The sequence below is a fragment of the Ovis canadensis genome, chromosome 9 (genome assembly GCF_042477335.2).
Source record: "Ovis canadensis isolate MfBH-ARS-UI-01 breed Bighorn chromosome 9, ARS-UI_OviCan_v2, whole genome shotgun sequence".
NCBI lineage: Eukaryota > Metazoa > Chordata > Mammalia > Artiodactyla > Bovidae > Ovis > Ovis canadensis.
The window spans coordinates 72901614-72913119 of record NC_091253.1 but is presented as its reverse complement, the minus strand read 5'-3'; the positions used below and the strand labels follow the sequence as shown (position 1 = coordinate 72913119).

Genomic DNA, 11506 nt, shown 5'->3' with positions numbered 1-11506 from the left:
CATGTCCAGTTCTAACTGTTGCTTCCTGACCTGTATACAGATTTCTCAGGAGGCAGGTCAGGTGGTCTGGTATTCCCATCTCTTTCAGAATTTTCCACAGTTTATTGTGATCCACATAGTCAAAGACTTTTTCATAGTCAATAAAACAGAAGCAGACATTTTTCTGGAACTCTCTTGATTTTCTGATGATCCAATGGATGTTGGTAGTTTGATATCTGGTCTATAAAATAATTTTTCTAGTAGTAATGTACGGATGTGAGAGTTGGACTATAAAGAAAGCTGAGCACTGAAGTGTTGATGCTTTTGAACTGTGGTGTTGGAGAAGACTCTTGAGAGTGCCTTCGACTGCAAGGAGATCCAGCCAGACCATCCTAAAGGAAATCAGTCCTGAATATTCATCAGAACAACTGATGCTGAAGCTGAAAGTCCAATACTTTGACCACCTGATGCGAAGAACTGACTCATTGTAAAAGACCTTGATGCTGGTAAAGATTGAAGGTTGGAGGAAAAGGGGATGACAGAGGAGGAGATGGTTGGATGGCATCACTGACTCAGTGGACATGAGTTTGAGTAAACTCCGGGAGTTGGTGATGGACAGGGAGGCCTGGCATACTGTGGCTCATGGGGTCACAGTCAGACACGACTGAGCAACGGACCTGAACTGATTCTTTTATAGTTGGTCAAAACATGTGCATTGTATGGTAATGTCCAACTGTTATATCTGTCCATTGATGGGAGGTAACAGGGTTTTTCTAATGCAGTATGAGAGGGATGTATGTCACAAAAGAGCTCTACTGAAGCTGATCTTGCTTGGTCTCTTCTCCATGTAAGTAAAGCATTGTTTCCTCCAGTGATTGACTGTGTTGTGTTTTCCTTGGGACTCTGACAGCAACATTCAGTGGGCAGAAGAATTTAAAGTCCTCCTCTGGCCTGGATGGGAGGGGAGTTTGGGGGAGTGGGGAGATACATCTATATGTACGACTGAGTCCCTTTGCTTTCCACCTGAACTATCACAACATTCTTAATCAGCTAAACTTCAATATAAAAAAATGTTTTTTTAAACAATAAAGTCCTCCCCTGGGATTAGTAATGAGTGTACAATACTCTGCTTGACATAAGAAATGTGTGTATAGTTATATTAAATATCTTCACAATAATAAAGAAAATCATGTTTAAAAAATCAGAGAAAGGATATGAATAGACATTTCTTCAGAAAGCATATATAAATGGATATTAAGCACCTATAAAGGGGCTCTACATCATAAGCCATCAGAAAACAAATGTAAATCAATATCACAATGATATACTTCTACACACATACTGTGATGCTCATCAAAAAAAGAAATAAAACATTTTTTAAGGGAAAAAAAGTGTTGAGATGATGTGAGAAAACTGAAGCACTTATGTCCTGCTAGTGGCAATATAAAATAGTGCAGCTGCATTGGAAATAGTCTGAAAGTTTCTTAAAAACATAGTGTTATCATATTACTAAGCATGTATTTTCTTAGAGGAAGAGGAATCAGAGATCAAATTGCCAACATTCACTGGATCATAGAGAAAAGTAGGGAATTCCAGAAAAACATCCACCTCTGTTTCATCAACGGTACCAAAGCCTTTGACTGTATAGATCATAATAAACTGCGAAAAGCTCTTAAAGTAATGGGAATACCAGACCATCTTACCTGTCTCCTGAGAAACCTGTATGCCCTGTATGGAACAACTGATTGGTTCAAGATCGAGAAAGGATTATGACAGGGCTGTCTGTTGTCACCCTGTTTGTTTAATCTATATGCTGAGCACATCATGAAAAATGCTGGGCTAGAAGTGTTACAAGCTGAAATCAAGATAGTTGGGAGAAACATCAACAACCTCAGATATGTAGATAATACCAGTGTAATGGCAGAAGCCAAAGAGAAACTAAAGAGCTTCTTGATGAAGTTGAAGGAGGAGAGTGACAGAGTTGGCTTAAAATTAAATATTTAAAAAACTAAGATTGTGGCATCTGGCTCCATTATTTCATGGCAAATAGAGGGGGGGAAATGTGAAGGTAGTGACAGATTTCCTCTTCTTGGGCTCTAAAATCACTGCAGAGGCAGACTGCAGCCATGAAATCAAAAGACGTTTGCTTCTTGGCAGGAAAGCTATGGCAAACCTAGACAGTGTGTTGAAAAGCAAAGACATTGCTCTGCTGACAAAGGTACTTATAGTCAAGGCTATGATCTTCCCAGTGGTCACATTTGGTTGTGAGAGCTGGATCATAAAGAAAGCAGAGTGATGAAGAATCGATGCCTTCGAACTGTGATGCTGGAGAAGATTCCTGAGAGTCCCTTGAAGAGCAAGGAGTTCAAACCAGTCAACCTTAAGTGAAATCAACCCTGAATACTCATTGGAAGGACTGATGCTGAAGTCCAGTATTTCAGTCATCTGATGTGAACAGACGACTCATTGGAAAAGTCCCTGATGCTGGGAAAGATAGAGGGCAGAAGGAGAAGAGGTATCAAAGGATGAGATGGCTGGATCACCGATGTAATGGATTTGGGTAAACCCTGGGAGATGGTGAGGGACAGAGAGGACTGTTATGCTACAGTCCATAGGGTCACAAAGAGTTGAACATGACTGGGTGACTGAATAGCAATAACATTCTCTTAGAGAAGTTAAAACGTATACCACACACACACACACACACACACACACACACACACTTTTCCTAGCACCATCATGTACAGTAGCAAAAATGTGGAAACAATCCAAATGTTCAACAGATTAATAGTTAAGTAAAATACGATATATTCATACAGTGGAATATTATTTGACCATTAAAAGAAATGAGAAAAATTAAATTGCAGTTTCCAGCCTGGCATGTAAGAGACTTAGAAGTTACCTTCCATTCTAACAATAAGTAAAAAGCTGAACAAGCAGAAAGAAACAGCTCTTCTTAGATCAATAAGTAAAGTGAGGTCACAGGGCAAACTGCTGTCCCTAAGTTAGAGACACCTGCAAGGAATACAGATAATCACAGTTTACCAGAATAGAAATCCATAAGCGGAAATAGCAGTTAGAATCAGTGCCAGGGCAGAGAAACTTAACCAAGAACTGATGAAATGCTGGAGGCTCAATGTGGACAAGTATGAGATTAAAACTCAAACAGGACCCAGTCTTTGAAGGCATGCCCCCCAACAATTTTGTGCATTTAACTTCCTGAAACTCTACAAAATTCTCACAGTGAATATTGCAGAAAAATCCCCTAATGCTTTCAGCAGGGGGAGAGGAAAAAGGGAAGCATTATGAAATACACCAGAGCACTCTGTCCTTAAGATCTGTCCTTAGGAGAAACTATTTAACCAGAGTATGGGTTTTATCATAGGCATGTCCTTTCTCCAAGGTCAGTTAGGCTAATTCCATGAAACCCTACCCATCCTGTCCCACCTAAGTGAAAGTGAAAGTGAAGTCACTCAGTCATGTCTGACTCTTTGCGATCCTTATGGACTGTAGCCTCTGTGGGAATTTCCAGGCAAGAATACTGGGGTGGGTTGCCATTCCCTTCTCCAGGAGATCTTCCTGACCCAGGGATTGAACCTGGGTCTCCTGCGCTGTAGGCAGACACTTTACCATCTGAGCCACCAGGGAAGTCATCCTGTCCCACCTAAGTGCAGGTTAAAAAATAAATTTAAGATGAACATTAGGATGCAGGTAACTTCGGAGCATATGCGCAGGAGTAGGATTGCTGGGTCATGTGGCAGTTCTTCTTTTACTTTTTAGGGAACTTCCATACTGTTCTCCTGTGATAGTGGAGACAGTGGAATTCTACTGTGACAGTGGCGTATCACATGGAAGCAACCTAGATGTCCATCAACAGAGGAATGGATTGTAGTCTAAGAACAGACACTGTTTGATTTCTTTTTTTTTTAATTTTGAGAAGGCATATCCTATGGCCCAGAATGTGGTTTACTCTGCTGAATGTTTCATCATAGCTTGAGAAAAATAGATATTCTATTGTGGTTGGATGAAATAATACATCCATATAAACTACAAATCAACTGATATGTCAGTTTCTGATAGATTTTCCGAAGTCTCCAACTATAATAGTATATTATCTATCTCTCTTTCCAGTTCTCTCAGCTTTTGCCTTATGTAGTTTGATATTCTGTTTTTAGGCACTTATGCATTGCTGCTGCTGCTGCTAAGTCACTTCAGGCATGTCTGACTCTGTGTGACCCCATAGAAGGCAGCCCACCAGGCTCCCCCATCCCTGGGATTCTCCAGGCGAGAACACAGGAGTGGGTTGCCATTTCCTTCTCCAATGCATGAAAGTGAAGTATAACCACTTCAGCTTGTAACCACTTTACCTGCCTCCTGACAAAGCTGTACGCAGGTCAGGAAGCAACATTTAGAACTGGACATGGAACAACAGACTGGTTCCAAATAGGGAAATGAGCATGTCAAGGCTGTATATTGTCACCCTACTTATTTAGCTTATATGCAGAGCACATGATGCAAAATGCTGGTCTAGATGAAGCACCAGGTGGAATCAAGATTGTCAGGAGAAATGTCAATAACCTGAGATATGCAGATGACACCACCCTTGTGGCAGACAGTGAAGAAAAACTAAAAAGCCTCTTGATGAAAGTGAGAGTCAAAAAGCTGGCTTAAAACTCAACATTCAAAAAACTAAGATCATGGCATCTGGTTCCATTACTTCCTGGAAAATAGATGGGGAAACAATGGAAACAGTGATTTTATTTTCTTCGGCTCTAGAATCACTGCATATGGTGACTGCAGCCATGAAATTAAAAGACTTGCTTTTCTTCCAAGGGGAAGAAAAACTATGACCAACCTAAACAGCATTTTAAAAAGCAGACACATTACTTTGTTGACAAAGGTCCATCTAGTCAAGGCTATGTTTTTTTCCAGTGGTCATGTATGGATGTGAGAGTTGGACTATAAAGAAAGTTGAGCATTGAAGAATTGATGGTTTTGAACCATGGTCTTTGAGAAGACTCTTGAAAGTCCCTTGGACTGGAAGGAGATTCAATCAGTTCATCCTAAAGGAAATCAGTCCTGAATACTTATTGGAAGGACATATGCTGAAGCTGAAACTCCAATACTTTGGCCACGTGATGCAAAGAACTGATTCATTGGAATAGACCCTGATGATGGGAAAGATTGAAGGTCGGAGAAGAAGGGGATGACAGAGGATGAGATGGTTGGATGGCATCACCAACTCGATGGACATGAGTTTGAGAAAGCTCCAGGAGTTGGTGATAGACAGGAAGGCCAGGCATGTTGCAGTCCATGGCGTCGCAGAGTTGGATACGACTGAATGACTGAACTGAACTACTTATGAAATAAACTTATAAAATATATATTCACTTATATTAAATTAATACACATGTATTTTTTACATTCTAATTAACATTCAAATTATAGCTGAAATTTTAATCTAAAAAGGAGAGATTTTTAAAAGCATCTTCTCTAACATTTGAACTTTCTAAAAATATTCATATTTTATTTTTTAAAAAAGTGCACCCTGTAATTTAGAAATACTGGAATTTATACTGAAATTAAGGTGTTCATAAAATACTGCTACAAAAATTGCAATAATGTCATTTACAATAGAAAATAATACTTTTTTTCTATGTCTTTTGAATCCTATAATTTTAGGATGATGGAGAATTAATCAGGAGCAATTTTAGGTGTTTAAGGATGTTTCCAGAACACGTCATTAATCCAATAATCAATTATAACAGAAACATAGGAGGCCATTAAAAATTACAAAATTTTTTCTTTTTTTTGTACCTTATATTTCCTCTTTTTAGATTACTTGTTTAAATTTTGGGGACAGCTTTAACTCAGAGAAGCAGAATTGGGAAAGTATATATCCTATCCTTACACCAAGAAAAAAGCTAGACAAAAGTGAATTAATGACTTTTTGTAAATCCATCAGAGCATTGAGATCACAGGATAAACTAGTGAGGAGGAGCAGGGCTGTGCACTAGACCAACCACTCTAACAGGAAGAGGCTCAGAACTCTTGTGATGATCACAGGACCAAGAACTAGGCTCACAATGCTATCACAAAACAGGTTTAATCTGAAGTCCCAGATCCCATGACCATGCTTACAGTAGAGAGTGAAAATAAGAGTGGAATGCAGCTGCAAGAGACAGATCTTAGTGGAAGAGTGAAAAGGGAAACTAAGCAGGCTGCAGAAATTAGAAAAACCCTCAGGCCAACTCACCCATCCTTATAGTGAGGGTTTGTATTCTTCTATTCAGGAGCCCAGCTGGGTTTAAACATTGTGGTTGCTATGGTTACCTTCAGTGCATCATAGCCTCCAGGGCTTTTGAGGGAAATGTCTGATTATAGGGGTTGGCACAATACAAGCCAAGCCTGGAGCACCCTTTAGGGCCAGGAAGTGAGAAAATGCTAAAAAGATAAATGGATGGTACACGAGGGACACAGGAGACAACTTAAAAGAGTGGCTGAGGCTGAAATGATTTGAGCAATAAAATAAATGATGGCAGCTGGGATATAAGCAAATATTAGAAAAAATGAATGAATGAATAAACAAGAAAATAATTAAATGAGAATGAATAATCACATTAATATAAAAAGAAACAATTTTTTCTTGCAGAATAATTTTACGTAAAATTGGAAGAAACGAAGGAAATAAAAATTACCATTAAAACAGCATAATAATCTCTGCAGGCACAATACATTGAAGAATGCCAAAATAAAACAGAGAAACCTTATAATGGACAATCTTTGCATCCACAGGTTATGTTTCACAAAATGTTTATTAATCATTGTGGTGAGTTTAACATAAGTCCACAAAATATTTGATACTTCTCCCTCCGGAAGGTGGGATTTAACATCCTTCTCTTGAGCATGGGCTGGCTTAGTGATTTACTTCACACTGCAACCTTAGCAGTGGAAAAGCCTTATAGACACGAAGTTAATCAGTGATTAACAATAAACTCACCAGTGATACCTCCTGTTGATATGCACCCCTCTAACACGATATAGTTTAGAAAGGCATATGAGCTCTACTGTTCTCTTCCCAAATCCATAACCCCAGTCCAATTAGGAGATAGCACTAGAAAACACAAAATTCGCTGACATCCAATAAAATATTGGACTAACGCTCTTCAGAAGTGTCAAAGTCAAGAAAGATGTTGCATGATCTAGAAACTGTCACATATTGAAGAGTATTGCTGCTGCTGCTGCTGCTGCTGCTGCTAAGTCACTTCAGTCGTGTCCGACTCTGTGTGACCCCATAGACAACAGCCCACCAGGCTCCACCGTCCCTGGGATTCTCCAGGCAAGAACACCAGAGTGGGTTGCCATTTCCTTCTCCAATGCATGAAAGTGAAAAGTGAAAGGGAAGTCACTCAGCTGTGTCTGACTCTTGGCGACCCCATGGACTGCAGCCTACCAGGCTCCTTCATCCATGGAATTTTCCAGGCAAGAGTACTGGAGTGGGGTGCCATTGCCTCCTCCATTGAAGGGTATTAGGAGATGTGATTGACAAATGCAACATGGGCCTTTGTATGGGACTCTGGAAAAGAAGAAGCCCACTAGTAGAAAAATTGACTCTAAATACAGTACCTAGTTTAGGTCATGAAATTGTATCACTGTTAATTTATCAGTTTTGATCTATTGTGTTAATGGTACATAGCCAACCTGTACTACCATTGCAATTCTTCCATGCACCTAAAATTATTTCTAAATGGATTCTGTACACATTCTTTAATAAAATGAATTAATCATTCTTTTGATAATGTGGCTGCCTTGAAAATTCTTAACTGATTTCTCTGATAAATATAAACAGAAATCTTAATTCACAGAAGTCAACCCTTGTGCTCAAGGAGGTAGAGCTTCAGGAGGGATGAAAGTCTAGAAATCATAGGAAAATATCACCTGGAGTAGAAAATGTAAGTTCAAGGTAATTAATGCATTGCTGATGGTGGGTTACACCCTAAGTAGTGTCTGACACTTGCTACCCCATGGACCATAGCCCTCCATGTTCCTTTGTCCATGCGATTTCACAGGCAAGAATACTGGAGTAGGTTGTCATTTCCTTCTCCAAATCAATGCATTACTTGCATACTAATCACTAAACATTAGAATGCACTAGCTATTTGAAAAATGATCAATATTTTTATCTAGTTATTTTTTTCATGAAAAGATATTCTCTAAAACCAGTTACTTTCAAGAAATCTTTTAAAGCCAAGGACATACTTTAGACTAAATATTACATGAAAAGAAAAACATTAATGTAAAATGTATGTATAATTTAATTTCTATTAATTAAAAAATACATTGTGATAAGCAGAATTCTAAGATCAGCTATAAGATTCTCTATACTTTAGAAAATATACACCTTTTCCTAGCTATTCAAAGAAATGCTAATCTGGGTGCCAGATGAGGAGATTTTGTAGATATAATTAATCTCCCAAGTTATTTGCCTTTAAATTAGGGAGATTATATTCACTGGGTCTTATCTATTGGGTGATCCTTGAAGAGATTGGGCTATCCTTGGAAGAGACTGTACCAGTTGTCCCATGTGGAGATTTGAAGCATAAAATGGTTTTGACTCAAGAAAGGTTATCTATTTCTAGCTTGGATGATGGAGGAGACAAAAAATGCTGATAGTCTACAATGACACAGGATTATTAAATCTACAATTTACAAGGAAATGAGGTGTGCAGAACTAGAGTGACTTGGGAGGGACTTCCCTGGTGGTCCAGTGGCTAAAACTCCAACACACAGGGGACTGAGTTCCATCCCGTTTGGGAACTACACCCCATATGTCACAACTATGAGCTTGTATGCCATTACTAAGACCCAGTGTAGCCAAAATAAACAAATGTACATCTGATTTTGAAAAACTACTTAGGAAGTGGATTCTCCCCAGATACTCTGCATGGGAACTCAGCCTGGTCTACACATTGATTTCAGCCTTCAGCAGAGAAACCAGGCATTCCACACTGTTTATGATCTACAGAACTTAAGCAAATAAGTAGATGCTGTATGAAACCACAAAGTTCGTGGCAATTTGTTACACAGCAAAGGAAACAAACACAATAAATCTATGAGAATGAATCTGTATGGGAGCAAACACTTGATAAACAGGGTTCTTAGTGAAATTTCCATTCTTGTGTCAACCTAAATAGCATTTTATATTTCTTTTCAGTTGCATCATTTTGAAAGAAATCCTGATTCAAATACATAAGAAGTTTTGAATGCTTACTATTTTTAATTAGCTTTTTAACAGTTCACATTGAAATTTTTATACTCATCAATTAAACTGATCTGAATGTTTTGGGGGGGGAAAGCAGCAGCAGAATATTATTCCAAGCTTAGATCGCTAAAAGTAATTTAACAATGCTCATATCATTTAAGCAGATACACATTTTATAGATATTACTGATATGCATCAATCAAAGTTTATAATAAGCTGTAAATCTATGTAGTTCAATACCATTTCCAATTATGCCTAAGTTTATTCTGCAAAGTTTATTTTTATGTCATTATGAACTGAACTGTTATTTCTAAACTGGTGTCATCACTCAAGATGTTAAAAATCAATCAGGGGATCTGAAGAGTTTGGAGTCATTTTGAAGAAATGCATATCCTGACATTAAGCATCACACTGCATGATTATACAACATGAATGTACATCATGTATGGATATGAGAGTTGGACTATAAAGAAAGCTAAGTGCAGAAGAACTGATGCTTTTGAACTGTGGTGTTGGAGAAGACTCTTGAGAGTCCCTTGGAAGGCAAGGAGATCCAACCAGTCTATCCTAAAGGAAATCAGTCCTGAATATTCATTGGAAGGATTGATACTGAAGCTGAAGCTCCAATATTTTGGCCACCTCATGCAAAGAACTAACTCACTGGAAAAGACCTTGATGCTGGGAAAGATTGAAGGCAGGAGGAAAAGGGGACAACAGAGGATGAGATGGTTGGATGGCATCACCGACACAATCGACATGAGTTTGAGCAAGCTCCGGGAGTTGATGATGGACAAGAAGGCCCGGCATACTGCAGTCCATGGGGTTGCAGAGTCAGACTTGACTGAGTGGCTGAACGGCTGTACATTTTTACACAAAAAGTTTTGCATGTCTGAATTTTTTAAAAGTCAATATAGCAATACCAGATCCATAGCCAGTTATTTATGAAAATGAAAGGCTTATATATATATGCACAGTGTTGGCTGAGAAATGTTTAATTCCAGTGTAAGTGCACAAATGCGTTGAATTGCATAGTAAAAAAAAATTAACTATTCATGTCCTAAAACTTGGTATCTATAGTACAATTAAATGTACTTATTTTTTAGTATAGTTTATAATGAGTAAAATATTTAAATGAAATCAGAATCAGGTATTGTAGATTCCCTGAATCGTCTCCTTGCATATGCACTTTTAAAAATCATTGACTTAAGCCATGTACAATACAAACACAAACACATTAGTTCAAGAGTCCTGGAATGAATTATTGACTCAGCATGGATCACTGAACCAGAGCTGAAAAACCTCAAGGGACTAAAAAAACCCTTGTAGGTAGAAGATGTGTATCTAAACAACAAAACAGATGGTTGCCCTTTTGCTGATGACTTGCTCAGGTGGTAAAAGCATCTGCCTACAATGTGGAAGACCAGGGTTTGATCCCTGGGTGGGGAAGGTCCCCTGGTGAAGAAAATGGCAACCCACTCCAGTACTCTTGCCTTGAAAATCCCATGGGTGGAGGAGCCTGGTAGGCTACAGTTCATGGGGTCACAAAGAGTCAGACATGACTGAGCGAGTTCACTTTCTTTAGAGACAACGCCTCTATAATCTTTATATCCCTAAAACTCACAAAGCCCTGCACTGTAGTCTAATTTAACCTCTTGTAAAGGAAAGTTATGACCAACCTCAACAGCATATTCAAAAGCAGGGCCAGTACTTTGCCAACAAAAGTCCGTCTAGTCAAGGCTATGGTTTTTCCAGTGGTCATGTATGGATGTGAGAGTTGGGCTGTGAAGAAAGCTGAGCGCTTAAGAATTGATGCTTTAGAACTGTGGTGTTGGAGAAGACTCTTGAGAGTCCCTTGGACTGCAAGGAGATCCAACCAGTCCATTCTAAAGAAGACCAGTCCTGGGTGTTCTTTGGAAGGAACGATGCTGAAGCTGAAACTCCAGTACTTTAGCCACCTCACGTGAAGAGTTGACTCATTGGAAAAGACTCTGATGCTGGGAGGGATTGGGAGCAGGAGGAGAAGGGGATGACAGAGGGTGAGATGGCTGGATGGCATCACCGACTCGATGGACGTGAGTTTCAGTGAACTCCAGGAGTTGGTGATGGACAGGGAGGTCTGGCATGCTGCAATTCATGGGGTCACAAAGAGTCCGGCACAACTGAGTGACTGAACTGAACTGAACTGATTATCACTCCAATATTCTTGCCTGGAGAATCTCATAGACAGAGGAGCCTGGTGGGCTGCAGTCCATGGAGTTGAAAAGA

General features: G+C 39.2%; 1 non-coding gene across 1 annotated transcript; it reads right to left on the bottom strand.

Moving 5' to 3' along the window:
• Positions 1–3554: 3554 nt before the first annotated feature.
• Positions 3555–3627, bottom strand: TRNAC-ACA (transfer RNA cysteine (anticodon ACA)). The gene has a single exon. It is a non-coding gene; the product is annotated as a tRNA-Cys (tRNA).
• Between the last annotated feature and the right edge of the window lie 7879 nt (positions 3628–11506).